Source organism: Neofelis nebulosa, chromosome 10 (assembly GCF_028018385.1).
Source record: "Neofelis nebulosa isolate mNeoNeb1 chromosome 10, mNeoNeb1.pri, whole genome shotgun sequence".
Lineage (NCBI taxonomy): Eukaryota > Metazoa > Chordata > Mammalia > Carnivora > Felidae > Neofelis > Neofelis nebulosa.
Window position 1 is genome coordinate 99,045,330 of NC_080791.1, and position 12,845 is coordinate 99,058,174.

General features: G+C 40.0%; 1 protein-coding gene across 2 annotated transcripts in view; it reads right to left on the bottom strand.

The window, feature by feature from the left end:
* Window positions 1-12,845, bottom strand: part of CKAP5 (cytoskeleton associated protein 5) — a 114,604-nt gene extending 101,759 nt beyond the window's left edge. For both annotated transcript variants that reach the window (XM_058688838.1, XM_058688835.1), the window contains exon 1: window positions 12,736-12,845. The gene's annotated coding sequence lies outside the window, so the exon portion shown is untranslated. The remainder of the gene's footprint in view (window positions 1-12,735) is intronic.

Consider the following 12,845-nt stretch of genomic DNA (forward strand, 5'->3'; position numbering starts at 1 on the left):
TTAAAAAAGAAAAGAGTTGGATGCTTAACCTACTGAGCCACCCAAGCACCCCAATGTTGTTGTGTTCTGACTGCTCCACCAACTGGCCTCTCTTAGAACCTCCCTATTCTCACTCTCTCCTCAGGCCTCCCTATTCTCTGAGACACAATACTGGAACTAGGCCAATTAATAACCCTACAATGACTTCTAAGTATTTAAGTGAAAGGAAGACTTGCATGTTTCTCACTTTAATACATTTATTCATCCATCCATCCATCCATCCATCCATCCATCCATTTTTTTTTTAAGTAAACTCTATACCCAACATGTGACTTGAACCCTGTGTCACATGTTCTACCGACTGAACCAGTCAGGGGCCCCACATGTTTCTCACTTTAAGTCAAAAGCTAGAAATGATTAAGCTTAGTGTGGAAAGCACATCCAAAGCCAAGATAAGCCAAAAGCTAGACCTCTTACGCCAGTTAGCCAAATTGTGAATGCAAAGAGAAAATTCTTGAAAAAACATTAGAAGTGCTACTCTAGTGAATACACATATGATGAGAAAGCAGAACAGCCTTACTGCTGATATGGAGAAAGTTTTAGTTGTCTGGATAGAAGATCAAACCAGCTACAACATTCTCTTAAGCCAAAGCCTAATCAAGAGCAAGTCCTGACTCTCTTCAATTCTATGAAGGCTGAGAGAGGTAAAGCTGTAGAAGTCTAAAGCTAGCAGAGGTTGGTTCATGAGGTTTAAGGAGAGTCATCTCCATAACACCAAAGGGCAAAGCAAAGCAGCAAGTGCTGACAGAGAAACTGCAGAGAGTTATCCACAAGTTCTAGCTACTAATGAAGGTAGCTACACTAAACAACAGATTTTCAGTGTGGATGAAACAGCCTTCTATTGAAAGAAGACGTCATCTAGGACTTACATAGCTAGAGAGGAGAAGTCAATGCCTGGCTCCAAAACTTCAAATGACAGCTGACTCCTGTTAGGGGTCAATGTAGCTGGTGACTTTAAGTTAAAGCCAATGTTCATTTACCATTTTGAAAATGCTAGGCCCCTCAAGAACTATACTAAATCTATTCTGCCTGTGCTTTACAAATTGAAAAACAAAGCCTAGATGACAACATCTGTTTACAACATGGTTTACCAAACATTTTAAGCCCACTGTTGAGACCTACTACTCAGAAAAAAAGATTCCTTTCAAAATACTACTGCTCATTGGCAATGTACCTAGTCAGTCAAGAGTTCTGATGGAGAGATACAAGATTAATGTTTTCATGCCTGCTAACACAATATCCATTCTGCAGTCCAAGGATCAAGCAGTATCTTGGACTTTGAAATCTTGTTATTTATCAAATACATTTCATAAGGCTGTAGCTGCCATAAGATTCCTCTGATGGACCTAGGCAAAGTAAATTGAAAATGAAAACCTTCTGGTAAGGATTCACCATTCTAGATGCCATTAAGAACATTCGTGATTTGGGGTGTTTGGGTGGCTCGGTTGGTTAACCGTCTGACTCTTGATCTCGGCTCAAGTCACGATCTCACAGTTTGTGAGATCAAGCCCTGTATTGGGTTCTGCACTGACAGTACAGAGCCTGCTTGGGATTCTCTGTCTCCCTTTCTCTCTCAAAATAAATAAACTTAGGGAAAAAAAAAAAAAAGAACATTCATTATTCATTGGAAGAGGTCAAAATACCAACATTAACAAGAGTTTGGAAGAAGTTGATTCCAACTCTCATGGAGGACTCTGAGGGGTTCAAGACTTCAGTGGAGGAAGTAACTGCAGATGTGGTAGAAAGAACAAGAGAAATAGAATCAGAAGTGGAGCCTGAAGATGTGACTGAACTGCTGCAATCTCAAGATAAAACTTTAATGGATGAGGAATTGCTTATGAGTGAGCAAAGAAAGTGGTTTCTTGAGATAGAATCTACCCCTGTTGAAGATGTTGTGAAAGTGTTGAAATGACAACAAAGAATTTGAAATATCACATAAACTTAACTGATAAAGCAGCAGCAGGGTTTGAGAGGATGACTCCCAATTTTGAAAGAAGTTCTACTGCGGGTAAATGTTATCAATAAGCATCACATGCTACAGAGAAATTGTTTATGAAGGAAAAGTCAGTCAATGCAGAAGACTTCACTGTTGTCTTATTTTAAGAAACTGCCAAAGCCACTCCAGCCTTCAGCAGCCAGCACCCTGATCAGTCATCAGCTATCAACATTGAGGTAAGACCCTCTACCAGTGAAAAGATTACAGACTGCCGAAAGCTCAGGTGCTGGTTAGCATTGTTTAGCAACATATTTTAATTAAGGTATGCACATTGTTTTTTTAGATATTAACATTGCACACTTAACAGACTATAGTGCAGTATAAACATAACTTTTATATGTGCTGGGAAACCAAAAACTTCATGACTTACTATATTGTGATATTCACTTTACTGCAGTGGTCTGGAACTGAACCTGCAGTATCTCTGAGGTATGCCTGTCATTAAGGCTGAGAACTAAAGGAAATTAATAGGAGTTAGCCAGGCAAAGCCAGAATACACAGGGATAATAGAGAATGTTACAGGCATGCATGTGAAAACCCAAAAGAGATGAACAAAAGAACAGAAATGTAACTCAAATGACCAAATGGGCTAAAAAGGGCCATATTATACAAACCCAGTGACTTATGCAAGGAAGAGTATTAACAAAATGCCTGGCAAATACTAAACACTCAAGAAATGGTAGCTACCAGGGGCGCCTGTGTAGCTCAGTCAGTTGAGCGTTCGACTTTGGCTCAGGTCATGATCTCATGGTTTGTGGGTTCAAGTCCCATGTAGGGCTTTATGCTGACAGCTCAGAGCCTGGAGCCTGCTTCAGATTCTGCATCTCCCTCTCTGCCCCTCTCCTGTGCACACTCTGTCCCTCTCTCTCTTTCTCTCTCAAAAATAAACAAACATTAGGGGCACTTGGGTGGCTCAGCCAGTTGAGTGTCTGACTTCAGCTCAGGTCATTATCTCACGGTCCATGGGTTCGAGCCCCACATTGGGCTCTGTGCTGACAGCTCAGAGCCTGGAGCCTGCTTTGGATTCTGTGTCTCCCTTTCTCTCTGCCCTCTCCAGCTAGTGCTCTGTCTCTGTCTCTCAAAAATAAATAAACATTAAGAAAGAAAGAAAGAAAGAAAGAAAGAAAGAAAGAAAGAAAGAAAGAAAGAAAGAAAGAAAGAAAGAAAGAAAAAGAAAGAGAGAAGAAATGGTAGCTACCATTATTGTGTTGTTATAAGTGTATCCCAGTCATTCAGAGATTTTAGTTTCTGTTCAGACTTAACCCCATATTTCAGTCTTCTGGTCCAAGAAAGACCTAAGTTAGCAAAGAACTCTTAGGACCAAGAAACATTAAGTCTCTGTTTTAAAACAAACTGCTTCTTTCAGTATGCAAGTAATCTATTCCTTTTTATCCTATAGAAAACAGATTTACCATTAATTAAAAAGTAAATGCCATTTTATAATACTCAAAGGGACTGTCCATATTTTGCTTGGACATATTTCCCATATTAAACATTGCTCAAAATAAGCAGGCAGTCCTCTAAAATGTAAAAAAATGATTTTATTTACTGCACAGAGATTTCTGATAGGAGATTTAGTCTTTACTACTAAATGAAGCACTCATGCTAGTTCTAGACTAAGAGGTTTTCATGAGACCTTAAAAAAAAAAAAAGTGTGGGGGCCGCCTGTGTGGCTCAGTCAGTTAAGCATCAGACTCTTGATTTCGGCTCAAGTCAAGATCTCACCGTTGGAGCCCCGTGTCAGGCTCTTGGCTATCAGAGACTGTTTGGGATTCCTTCTCTTCCTCTCTCTGCCCCTCCCCTGCTCACTCTCTGTCTCTCTCTCAAAAATAAAAAAATAAAATAAAATAAAAAAAGAAGGGTGCTATTACAGTACTGAAAAAATTTTCTTAACTTTTAAAAAAATGTTTATTTTTGAGAGAGAGAGAGAGAGAGAGAGAAACAGAGTGTGAGTTGGGTGGAGGAGGGCAGCAGGGAAGAGGGGAAGACAAAGAATCCAAAGCAGGCTCCAGGCCCTGAGCTGTCAGCACAGAGCCCACCGCGGGGTTCAAACCCATGAACCATGAAATCATGACCTGAGCCCAACTCAGATGCTTAACCGACTGAGCCACCCAGCCACCCTGAAAAAAAATTCTTAAAATCTATAAATGAGAGACTTCATACTACAAGTAGATAAGGACACAAAATGATTTTTAAAAAACACTGTGGAGGGGTGCCTGGGTGGCTCAGTCGGTTGAGCATCCGACTTCGGCTCGGTCATGATCTCGTTGTCCATGGGTTCGAGCCCCGCATCAGGGTCTGTGCTGACAGCTCAGAGCCTGGATGGAGCCTGCTTCAGATTCTGCATCTGCCTCTCTCTCTGCCCCTCCCCTCCTCATGCTCGCTCTCTCTCTGCAAAAATAAACTCAAAAAAAAAAAAAAAAAAAAGAATGCATTTTAAAAAAACACTGTGGAATAAATACGAAAAATAAAACGTAAAACAACAAAATTGATTAGGGAGTGAGTGTTCTAGACAGCCAAGGTGGCCAGAAAGGAAAGGTCTATCCCTGAAACAACTACTTTGTGTAACTTTTTTTCATATAAATCGGAGAAAACACCTAAGCTTCCCAATCTTTTTAAAGTATACTAACAATCATTTAAACTTTTCAGGAGAATCCACTACTGCCACAGAGATATGAAGGACTCTTACACCAAATCTAAATGGTTCCAATGTCTTTTTTGAATTTTTACATTTTGTAGCTTTCCTTCCTCAACTCTTTTAATCAAGCTAACACTTCTAGTTAGCTTGTAGCAGTGCTGCCTTTTTAATTTTAGCTCTTGATTTAAAGAACCAAGTAGGCTGAAACTGCATAAGAGGGAGCAGGATCTACCTGAGGGAAGTCAATAAAATTTGAGATACCTACTTAGGCTGCTGAAAAGACTTTTGTGGTTTATTTCCTGGTAGTTGACTTTCAGATAAATAAAATGCTACTTTAAGTCTTATGACTGAAAAATGAAAAAAAGAAGTCATCCACATTAAACAAATAAATTTCAATACTTGAAACTATTCATTTTTTCTCATATTTTTATAAATTTTTTTAATGTTTATTTATTTTTGAGAGAGAGAGAGAGACAAAGCATGAGCAGGGGAGGGACAGAGAGAGAGGGAGACACAGATCTGAAGTAGGCTCCAGGCTCTGAACTGTCAGCACAGAGCGTGACGCAGGGCTTGATCCATGAACCACAAGATCATGACTCGAGCCAAAGTCTGATCCACCCAGGTGCCCCATTTTTTTCCCTCATCTTTATAGAAAGGATCTAAAAATCACTTTTATTTAATAACAAATCCGTAAGAAATATAACTAAAAGATCAAAGAAGTAGGGCTCTTATTTCTTAATAAAATAACGAAAATCATGCTTGAAGAGACAAGGTCAAGAGACAGGAGGTCACCATGGTTTATCTGACACCATATCGATGCCAAAAACATATGACCATTCTAACTAAGTCAGAATTTATGCTTTGAATGCATTTCCAAACAAAGATCATATCCCAGGTCAAACAACTGCTATTACCAGGTCATGAAAAATAATGATTTCTGTAGCACTTAAAAAGTGTTAATCAGGGGGGAAAAGTTAGATCTCAGTAAAAAGCCAATTATAAAGAGGACATTTGTTTGGGACATAGGTTTCCTCTAAAAGTTGGTGAGAACTGTAGGTATTCATGCTTAGCCTAATATAAATACAGATAGAAAGATACAGAAACAATTATATGTGTGTACATATACGTAAGTTAGCAAACATACATATATTACCTAGCTCTGTCCATTGAGAGGGTCTAGGAATAATGATACCCCAGCAATGAGCACATGGAGCACCCAGATGTTGGTTTCTATAAATCACTGTCCAATGACAGGAACCAAAGCTCCTTAGAGAAATGGCTGATTCTGGGTCTGGAGCAGGGAAAATATAAGATGAATCTGGGGCATTTTGTAGTACTAGAAAGTAAGGAAATGCTCAAAATGAAAAAAAAGGATGGAGGCATATCAAAGGGACACAGGAGCCAACCTGAAAGACTTCCCAATGGCCAAAGCTGGAAAACTGAGCAAAAAACTAAAAAATACAGAATTAGATTATAACTAAAGTACAAAACAGATACACTGATACTGACAAATGGTTGAATAAAGAAATAAATGGGGGAGAAGAGACAAATCTTCCTTTCAATATTCCAAATAATAAATGCAGATATTCTTCCCTCCAGGAAGTGTAACTTAAGTCCTCCACCCACTTTGAGGGTGGGCTAGACTTAGTGATCTACTTCCAAAGAATTCAGTATAGAAAAGGAAAAATAGTTGGGGCATCTGGGTAGCTCAGTCGTGTTTGAGTGTCTGACTTTGGCTCAGGTCATGATCTCACAGTTCATGAGTTCGAGCCCCACATCAGGCTGTCTGCTGTCAGCATGGAGCCTGCTTTGGATCCTCGGTCTCTCTCTCTCTCTCTCTGCCCCTCCTCCACTGGTTCTCTCTCTCAAAATAAGTAAATAAACTTAGGGAAAAAAAAAAAAAACTTAAAAAAATAAGGGAAAATATATTCAAAAAAAAAGAAAGGGAAAAACAGTAACCTCACATATTAACATGGCAAACACTTACCTTAACCAAATGATCAGTCATCATTAGTGATTATCATATGGATGTCACATATCCCGATATGAAATGATGGTATTCTGTGGCATTCTTTCCAAAAACATACAACTCTTGTCTAATAATGAGAACAATATCAGACAAGCTCAAAAGGAGGGACATTACACAAAATAACTGGCCAGTATTCCCCAAAACTGTCCAAGTCATGAAGACAAGAAAAGACTGAGAGACAAAAACTACATGCAAGGGGCTACCCTGGACTGTACCAGAAGCAGAAAGGAGATACAAATGGAAAAACTGTAGAAATTCAAACAAAATCTGGAGTTTAGCAAAAAGTAATGGATCAGTTGTTGGTTTCTTAGTTTTAACAAATGTGCCACGTGAGACATTAATAATAGGGAACTGAGTGAGAGGTATATAGGAATTCTATGTATCATCTTTGTAACTTTTCTGAGTATCTAAAATTATTACAAAACAAAAAGTTTATTTAAGTTAATTCCTCTAAAAGACTCTATAATTTTCTCTTCAAAAAAGTCAGTATCATGGGGCATCTGGGTGGCTCAGTCAGTTAAGCGTCTGACTTTGGCTCCCGTCATAATCTCACAGCTGATGGGTTGGAGCCCCACCTCAGGCTCTGTGCTGACAGCTCAGAGCCTTGGAGCCTGCTTCAGATTCTGTATCTGTATCCCTCTCTCTCTGCCCCTCTCCTGATTGCACTCTGTCTCAAAAATAAATAAACATTAAAAAAAATTATTAAAAAAGTCAATGTCATGAAAAAACAAAATTTTCTAAAAGTGAGAGCACTACACACCTATTAGAATGGCAAAAAACAAACAAACAAACAAACCCATATCTGATAAAACTAAATGCTGACAAAGATGTAGAACAAAAATTCTCATTCATTGCTGGTGAAAATGCAAAAGTGATACATCCACTTTGGAAGACAGTTTGGTAGTTCTTAAGGTAAACACTGATTACCCTATGATCCTACAATCGCACCTCTACGTATTTACTCAGTTGAATTGAAAATGTGTATCTACACAAAATCTGCACACAAATGTTTACAGCAGCTTTGTCCATAATTGTCAAAAACTAGAAATGACCAAGATATCCTTCAACAGGTGAATGGATAAACAAACTGTGACACAACCACACAATGGTTGTGAGCTATCAAGCCACAGAAAGACATGGAAGAACCTTAAATCGATACTGCTAAGTGAAAGAAGCCAGTCTGAAAAGGGTACATATTGTATGATCCCAATTATATAACATTCTGGAAGAAAGCACAACTATGGAGACAGTAAAAGATCAGCAGTTGCCCAGGGATGGGAGAATGAGGAAAAACGAACAGGTAAAGTACAGGGGATTTTTTTAGGGCAGTGAAACTATTCTTACAATGATGGATAAGTAACATTATGCATCTGTCAAAACCTAAAGAACTTTACAACATTAAGAGTGAACTTTAATGTATGCTAATTTTAAAAAGTCATTTAGGGGCACCTGCGTGGCTTAGTCAGTTAAACATCCAACTCTTGACTCAGGCCAGGTCATGATCTCACGGTTTGGCTGGTGAAATCTGAACCCCACATCAGGCTCTGCACTGACAGCGCAGAGCCTGCTTGGGATTCTCTCCCCACACCCCATCTCTCTCAAAATAAGCAAGTAAAACTTAAAAACAAAAAGTCATTTAAGACATCGGGGAATCAGAGAAGAATGCAGTCTGTGACAAGAGAATCTGACTGTATTACAAACGTGTTAAAACAACCTCACTGAAGGGGATAGGGAGAAGGTGCTGACCTAGGCAACCTCGGAAATTAATGGAATCCTTAAGACTGAATGCAAAAGGAACTATACATATGTACTGTAGTTGATAAAGTTGTTTCCCGTGAGAGTGTGGGTGAACAATTCTGATACTGCTATACACGTTTATTGGAATTGACCAATTAAGTAAATGGATGGTGGAAGCAAGGTTTCTACTGTTGATGTGGAAATTCACAGAACAGCAAACAGAGAAGGCTAGAATGGTCTATGTGATAATGGATTCGAACTGGAGATATCAGTAAGAACTCATGTTTAACTTAATATAGTTACAGATGATTACACACAGAAATATTTTACTGACATGTTTATATACAAGAGTTAGCATAAAACTAACTCTTTGCTCTGTTAGCTGAGAGGGCCTACAAGAAACAAAACCCTGGCAGCAATGATAATACTTAGTGTCCACATCTTGGTTTCTCAGACCATTCTTCAATAAAAGAACTAGAACTCCATGGAGAAATAGCTGATTTTAGCACTGTGACAAGAAATATGCAAGATGAGCCTAGAGCATCTTGTAGTGCCAGAAAGTGAGTGAGTGTTAAAAAATAATTACATAAAAATATATATACACACACTGATGTCGGTATGTTAAAGGGGCACAGTACAGGAGCCAACTGAATAAGCTCCCAATGGACAAAGCTGGAATAATGTGAGCAATAAAGTAGTATTGGAATATAACTCAAAGTATAAGATAGAGATCCTTCATTCCACAATGACAGAAGTAAATACCTGCCTAAATTAATAAATGAGGAAAGAGAGGCAAATTTCCCATGCAGAAGACTTCCAAATAAATTATGTAGGTACTCTACACCAAAGAACAGGGAGCATAACTCTTCATTCCTTAAATGTAGGCAGCACAGTTACTTTCTTCCAAAGAGGACAGTACGGAATGGGGAGAAAAGTAACCTGACAAATATTACCTCAGCCAGGTGATCAAGGTCAATACCACCAGTTATAAATCACGTTGATAGTATGAACCCTTAATATGATGAAAATGGCACTTCCTCTCTGTGATCACACCTATAACCCCAATCTAATCATAACAAAAACATCAGATAAATTCCAGTAGAGGGACATCCTAAAATATACTTGACCAATACCCCTAAAAACTTTCACAGAAAAAAATTTTTAATTAAAAATAAATAAATAACAAGGGGGGGGGGGTCGTCAGTCAGTAGAGCATGTGACTCTTGATCTCAGGGCCATGAGTTTAATCCTCACGTTGGATGTGGAGCCTACTTAAAAAATAAATAAATAAAACTTAAATAATAATAGTAATAAGAACAACAAAGGCAGGAGTGGAGAAGTCAAACCTTCCTTTCCCCCCAGTTGGCACAAACATAAAACTATCATTTTTCCAGTTTTCTTAGTTGAAGACTTTCCAAATTAGTCTGCTGAAATACTGCTCACATCCAAAGACACAGTAACACAGCCAGCTTTAGTTATATACTGTCTTTATCACTTTATCACATAGAGAAGACTATGACAGTTTTGGCCAATTTTGTTCAACAAGTATTTTTTGACTACCTTTTTTGTTCCAGGTATTGTTCGAGGCATTGTGGTAACCTCAAAAATAGAAGAAGAAAAAAAAATCTGTGCTCTGCTTTCATTTCTGTGAGGACATCAGACAACACACAAACAATAAATGACCCATTAGCCAGCAATAAATGCTATGAGGTGAATAAAAAATGAAAGTGAGGCAAAAATGACCAAGACAGCTACTCTAATTGGAGCTTAGAAAATGCCTCTTTAAGGAGATGACATTTGAGTTGAGACCTCAGTGCAGCCAGTATACAAAGAGGACAGCAAATGCAAAAGCCAAAAAGAATAAGCTTAATGTGTCTGAGACATCTCAAGTAAACAGGGCAACTGCCCTGATAGGAATGAGCGAACAGATTCTGAACTCCAGAGGTAAAAATACAAAACTCATTTAGGCATCTCGAACCATTCCAACACTAACCACCAGGAAACTATCAATGATAATTAGCTCAAGATCTCAATTTTATGCTCTCCCAGAGTCTCCCCCAAAGTCACAGCTGTCCAGTAAATACTGTCTTTTGGACTTCCCCATCTCCCCTCTAAAAACTACCATGCTTATCGCTCATATTTAATCATGGCTCTGCTAGAAGTAGTTAAAAAAAGGAGGTGGGTATTCTACCCAGAAATTGCTCCTGAATTCTCCCTAACAGATCTCATTACTTCCTAAAGCACAACCATAGGTTGCTTAAAAGCAAAGGCTCTGGGGACAGAATGACTTGGGTTCAAACTCAGATTCTATCAGCTGTATGATCTTGAACAAGTTGCATAGCTTTTCCAAGACTCAGTTTCCTCATCTATAAAAAGCTGTGAGGGTTAAAAAAGACAAAATGTGGCACCCAGTGACTATTCAATAAACGTTAGCTACTGCTAATAAAAGTATTTGAGTATTTATTTTGCTCAATGTTCAGAGTTGGGCCAGAGGGATTACAGAAAATACAATTTGCTACAGCAAATTGTTTCAGAGATAAAACTGTCAAACTCCCTTAGGTCAGGAGCTTTGTCTTTTTCTGGTTCACTAGTGTATTCCCAGAATCCAGAACAGCGTTTAACACACAGTAGGCATCTATCTCAATATGTGTTGAATCAATCAATGAGACTCCATTAAGTCAAAGGAGCATACGAGAGCCTGGCTTTACTTCAAAATAAAGGAAAGTTTTCATTCCACATCAAGATTAACAATATCCTAAGGCCTTGTTAAAGATGTTTTATTATTTCTAATTGCCTCCCCAAAGTCTAGAACAGCTTCATAATATTAACGGACCCAAATTTATTGCAATTAAAAAGCTCTGCTGCTAACATTAAGCTGTCAATCGAAGGCTATACTACTGTTCATAATTCAAACTTGATCAAAATGTTAAAAGTAATAATAAAGTATAAGGTATATTAATTGTTATGCAATACTTTGCTTGCCATTATTCCATAGAACAGACTTTAAAAACTTGTGTAAAAAAATTTTCTCACGAGTTGACCAAGTTTCATTTATGCTGGCAAAACAAAATGATTGCACCTTTCTCTGTATCATTAAATTTTATAAAAACATTATGGTTTGTTCAATCACCAAAGAAAAGTTCAAATCTTTTAGACTTCTTAAAAGTTGCAAAGGATTGTTAGCTTAATATATTGGCTCTTTAGGTCAAAGAAGGACTTTTCAGGGTGATGAAAATGGAGAAAGAAGGAGTTCACCTCTCTAAAAATGAGTTTTCAATTACTATAATTATGCATAAAATAAGACAGGCAGCATTTCTGGGCCAAGATTTGATGCCTTAGTTCCCCGTGAGAATTAGAGCCAAGCATAAATTTGGGGCAAGTTCTGCAAAAACCACTTTACCCTCTATTGATGCTGAATGAAAAACTCATTGTTAGGATCCATCAACACGAATATATTTTCTAACACACAGTAGCCACTCTGGCAACATCGCTTTCATCGTTTTCTATCCGAGAAACAAAACAGGATGCATTTAAATCCTGCCTGACAGTTACCACCACTGCAGGGTAGCTCTCTCAGCAGCTTAAGAGTAGTAAGGGCTAAAAAGTAAGAATCTAGTTTACCGAGCCCCCACCGTAAAGTAGCAGGGCCTGCTTAAGCTAACCTACACTGGTTGGCTATTGTATAGGTCCGCCAAACCTTCAGAGCTAGAAAGATACCTGAACTCTACTGACACCTTTTGAGAGAGAAAGCCAGGCGTGAGGGCGGAGCGGTATGATCGGAATTGTTAAAACCGCAGCAAGCCAGCAGGGACACAGGTGCGCGGGCAGGCCCCGGTACCGCAGTCCTTGTCACGCTCCAGACGACGGAGCCCGTCACAACCACGACAACCCTCCCAGACTCTTATTCACTCATTCATTCATTTGACAATTACGCGAGGGGCACTGTAGCAGGGCCGGCTCGCAGGGCCCCCGCCCCAGTCCCGGAACACCCTCGGCCGCCAGGCGCGGCCCTGAGCCGCCCCCATTTCCCGGACGCTGCCGCCCGCACTCCGCCACGGCGCGCTCGGGTCACCCGGATTCCGGCCTCGGCCCCACGCGAGCGCCCACGCCCCCCGCCTTGCCAGCCGCAGGTCCCCCGGCCTCCGCCCCGCTTCGCCGTCTCAGACCGCCGGGTTCGTGCGGCGAGGGAGGGGCGCGTCCACGGAGGTCCCCCGCTCAGGGTTCAAGATCCCTCGGCGCGCGCGACGCCCGGACCCGAGGGCCTACGCGGGTGGGTCGGGCCCACCGGCCACTCACCTCCGCCGGGTCAGAACCGAGGGGCCTGCTCTAAGCCGTTTGAAACCGCTTGGGCCGCCGCACACCCCGCAGTGTCCTCGTTGTTTATTGGTCCTCGGCGGACCGCCCAT